Below are 5,430 nucleotides of genomic sequence, written 5' to 3'. Positions count from 1 at the left end.
ATTCTGTTGATCGACCAGGCAGGGTCCGTGCGTGTACCAGCCTTCGGTTCTATTTGTGTATGAAATCAACCAACTTTACCCCCACCATCATTATGGAATAAATTTTAGGGAGCTAAAGCAACACATTTCAATACCACTCCTCAATTACCTGACTTAATTACCTGTGGAAATCACCCTTTGTATTATTCTTGATCATATTTGTGTCTATGTGTTCACGTGTATTTGCTGCCAGGACAGAGTTAATTGAAAGGGTAATCTTCAGGGCAGTATCTCACGGACGAAGCAGGAAAAAAAAAAAATTATAATTCGTTTCTCAAAAGTCTATTTCGACGATGAAAGGAAACAATAACATGGTCGCTTCTCTCCCTTGGTTCCAGCACGCGATGAAGATGGCTTCTTCCCCATCCACGCTGACCGGACCATATCCTGCCGTGGTGCTATATTGAACCTTGACGCTAGCAGGCTCTGGATAGGGGTGGAGGAGGAAGGGGTAAGAAGGGGTTGAGGGTATAGAAGTTAATGGGGAAGGAGGGGAGAGGTTGGTGGAGTTGATGGGGTAAGGAGGGGTTAGAGGGGTAAGGAGGGCTTGGTGAGATAAGGAGGGGTTAGAGGGGTAAGGAGGGGATAAAAGGATAGGAGAGATTAATGGGGTAAGAAGGGCTTGGTGAGATAAGGAGGGGTTAGAGGGGTAAGGAGGGCTTGGTGAGATAAGGAGGGGTTAGAGGGGTAAGGAGGGGATAAAAGGATAGGAGAGATTAATGGGGTAAGAAGGGCTTGGTGAGATAAGGAGGGGTTAGAGGGGTAAGGAGGGGTTAAAAGGATAGGAAAGATTAATGGGGTAAGGAGGACTTGGTGAGATAAGGAGGGGTTAGAGGGGTAAGGAGGGGTTAGAGGGGTAAGATTGGTGGGATAGGATAGAAAAGCTATGGTGGACCTTGTCGTGGGCAGACCCGTGACCTGTAGATCCTGCTGCTGCTATCTTTATGTGCTGGCCACAACTAACGCTGCCAACTTCCTCTCTCTCCTGTTTTATGTGACCGCTTGTGGTGATATGTATGTCTATGTTATTGACACTGGTCATCTGGCACTCTTAGTTTCAATAGATCTGGCATTGGTTAAAGCTTCCTGACACTGGCTTCAATATAACTGGTACTGGTTAAAGCTTCCTAGCACTGAGTTCAAGAGACCTGGCACTGGTTGAATCTTCCTGATACTTTGGCTTCAATATAACTGGCCCTGGTTAAAGCTTCCTGGCACTGATTTCAATTGACCTGGCACTGGGTTACAACTTCCTGGCACTCTGGCTTCAATATAACTGGCACTTTTTAAACTGTCGTGGCACTGCATCTCACAAAACAAACATTGGCTTTAGTCTCCCCAGCTCTCGTAAAGTGACGGGAACAGCTGCGGACTGTCAATATTAAACCGGACAGTTATTACCCGAACCAAGCGAATCTTTGGACCAGGTTGCGAATACGGATTTTCTATATTATAAATGTCGGGTCTGGTTAAGGTTAAGTAGGTTAAAGAGGGTTATGGTAGGCTACGTTAAGGTTAGGTAAGAGGTTAGGTTATGTTGTGGTTAGTTTAAGTTAAGTTAGGTTAGGTTAGATTAGAGATAGGTTAAGTTTGGTTTTGTTAGGTGTATGTGTAGATTAAGTTTAGTTATTTTGTGGTTAGTTTAGGTTAGGTTAGGTTAAGTTAGATTAAATTGAACTAACTTAGGCTAAGAACAACTATTGAAGCTAAACAATTAACAAAATCAGCTAAAATAAAAACAAACACAAGAAAACAAGATGCAACAAAAAAGATATATAACCTCAACAATAACAACAACAACAACAATACAAAAACAACATCCAGAAAAAGAAAAATTATCACAGCAAAAAATTTACCCAAATACACAAAAAAAATACAATAATTTTACATCATTAACAAACACGTGTATCGAGTCCCGTTTGTGTACCAATCACCCGGGCATAATATTTTCAAACCCTTGTTATTATAATTCACCATGACGCAACGACTGATTTTCATGCATTAACGACTACATCAACACTTTGTAATTGGGGAAGCTTAATTATTACCTTTGTGAGTAAGTCAGGCGGTGTGGGGAAAAAAAAATGTACATTACGAGACAAAATTTAAAATACCTGATAAATGCGGAACTGGACCCCAAATTTGCATACCATTATATATATCGTGGATTTGGTTAGGTTAGGTTACGTTAGGTTAGGTTAGGTTAGGTTCTGTAATCGGGTCCGGAAAATATTGACACACCTGAAACCTCACTGCCAGAACTATTGATTAACACTGAACTCCTAACGAGTCCGCAGCATCATTCTTCCCCGAACCTGTTACTGAGACGACGTGTTACCTAGAGGACGTGTTACCTTGATAAAATGTTACCTAGTTGACACATTACCTTCACAAAATATATTACGTTAGACAAAATATTACCTAGAAGAAGTGTTACTTAGACTACATGTTACCTAGATAAAATATTATTTTGAAGACGTGTGACCAAGACGACACTATACCTAGACAAATTTTACATTGACAAAATGTTACCTTGAGGACGGACGATTTCGGACGTGTTACCTAGACGTATACCTAGACAAAATATTACCTTAACAAAATGTTACCTAAAAAGACGGACGTGTTACCAAGACGACACGTTACTTAGCCAAAATGTTACCTGGACAAAATGTTACCTAGTTGACACGTTACCGAGAAAAAAAATACCAAGACCAAGTGTTACCTAGAGGACCCATTACCTAGACGAGATGACTAAGGTGTCCCCCCAAAATATCGCCATGAGCGTGTTCCTCCTACACTTAATACACCATCTGGGTAAATGAACTAATTTAGTCACCACCGTAAATTATTGGTATTGATATAACTAATAAATAACTAATTACCAGAATCAGCGTGGGGGAAAATTACCTCATTATTGTTATTAAACTTTGTGCGTGTGTGTGTGTGGAGGGTGGAGGTGTGGGTGTGTGTGTGTGTGTGTGTGTGTGTGTGTGTGTGTGTGTGTGTGTGTGTGTGGAGGGCGGAGGTGTGTGTAGGGTGTGTGTGTGTGTGTGTGTGTGTGTGTGTGTGTGTTAATTCATTTTGTTTCATCACAGTTTTGCTCGAGTTATTTTCATTTTCTTTAACAATCACAATGAAGAACTTTGTAATTAACAGCAGTGCCACAGGTAACCTCTAATGATGTCTAATAACAGCAGTGCCACAGGTAACCTCTAATGATGTCTAATAACAGCAGTGCCACAGATAGCCTTTAATAATGTCTAATAACAGCAGTGCCTCAGGTAACCCTTAATAATGTCTAATAACAGCAGTGCCACAGGTAACCCTTAATAATGTCTAATAACAGCAGTGCCACAGGTAACCTTTAATAATGATTAATAACAGCAGTGCCACAGGTAACCCTTAATAATGTCTAATAACAGCAGTGCCACAGGTAACCCTTAATAATGTCTAATAACAGCAGTGCCACAGGTAATATACAATGATGACAGTCTAATGACTACAATAGCCCCCATAAGGATATTGCAATAAGAATAGTGATGATGATGATGATGATGATGATGATGATAATTACTACACGATAACACTACACTGAGACTACAATATGACCTCATGATTACGACAGTGCCAAATGAAGCCTACAGTGCCACGCTCAGAGTTTCCTTCTGTGGTCATTAAGGGTCTACCCCCCCCCTAAACTTAAGGGATTACGACCTCCCAAACCCCCCCCCCCTCCTCCAAGGTCTTAAATACACCTCCTTAAAAACCCATTTGTACACAGAGGGAAAAATTTAATAATAATATGCGACCAGGATGTTTCTCCGCTTTATACTCTTAACAGATATGTAAGAAAAGAGAAAGAGACACAGAGAAAGTGAGAAAGAGATTGGGAGAAACAGAAGAATAGGAAAAGAGTGGATGGTGGTTGATGAGAATGGAGGAGGAGGTGGGGGGGAGGGGTGTTGGTGACGTTGAAGGGGCCGTGGCTGGGTGCTACCGAAGCTGAAGTGGGCGTGGTGCGCTGCTGACAACGCTGAAAGGGACGTGGCTAGCTACTAACGACGTTGATGGGGTGCGTGGCTTTTTACTGACGAAGGTCCAACTTATCAATAATCAAGTCTGGCATGAGGGCCTAAACAAAAGGTAATCTTCTCCGGGCTAAACAATGACTCCATTATCCACTTGAGGCGAGATAATCAGGACCTCTCACACCTATGGAAAACATACCACCTACTGATGGTTCCTGACAGTGGGAGGTTAGTGCCTGTAACGCCGATACTAAGAATGCAGGAACAGAACTGCCTATCGTAATGTCTGTACCAAGGAGATATTAACCCCATTAAGGCAAGACTCGAGTATTTTATATGTAATTAGTAACGCATAATGAGATATATTATTATACCACCAGTTTATAATGATGTGTTCTGATGATAGACGTTAAGGCTAATGAGAGATTAATGGACTTATTTCTCCTGTTATTATCGTTCCTGAAGTTGTTTCCCCTCTAGTGTTAAAACTTATTAAAGGGCAGTTGGTGACCTGTATTGAGTGCTGGGGGAATTAGTTTAGACTAGCGTGGGTAAAGTGGTGGTGATGGTGACGTGGGAGAGGTGGTGGTGACGTGGGAGAGGTGGTGGTGACGTGGGCGAGGGTTGCTGACCATCATAACAGTAGTGAGATCTATATCTACATCACTACAAATAACACCACCCATCACCACTATACTTAACACTATCCATCATCACTACATATAACGATATCCATCAACACTACATAATTATAACACCTTCCATCATCACTACAGATAAGAACATCTATCATCACTATACTTAACACCATTCATCATCACTATACTTAACACCATCCATCATCACTATACATAACACCATCCATCATCACTACATATAACATCGTCCATCATCACTACATATAACACCATCCATCATCCCTACAGATCGGTAAAGTAGTTTCCGAGATTCTCGTGCGGACACACACACACACACAGACATACTTCTTTGTTTTATATACTTTATAGATTAATTCTCCTCCACACCTTTCCATTTTATACCTTTTTTATTCTTCTATGTTATCTTACCCTTATTCTATGTTATTTCCTCATCCTCATCATCCTCTTCATAATCATTTCTCTCTATCCTTTCATTATTTGTATCCAATCCTTCTTCTTCAAATTCACAATCCATTCCTACATCCGTTTCGTTTTTCCATAGGTCAGCAGTTTCCCTTTTAAACCCTTTATAAAAACAATCATTATTTTCCTCTTTGTATTCTCTAAGAATTTTACCTATAGTTACAGCATACTTCTTACTTATAGCGCTCCTGATATCTTTAGATTTTTAAAGTATTTGTCTTATTTGCTGTGGTACTGAAGAA

The sequence above is a fragment of the Homarus americanus genome, unplaced genomic scaffold (assembly GCF_018991925.1).
Source record: "Homarus americanus isolate GMGI-L3 unplaced genomic scaffold, GMGI_Hamer_2.0 scaffold24097, whole genome shotgun sequence".
NCBI lineage: Eukaryota > Metazoa > Arthropoda > Malacostraca > Decapoda > Nephropidae > Homarus > Homarus americanus.
This window is presented reverse-complemented; position numbering follows the sequence as displayed.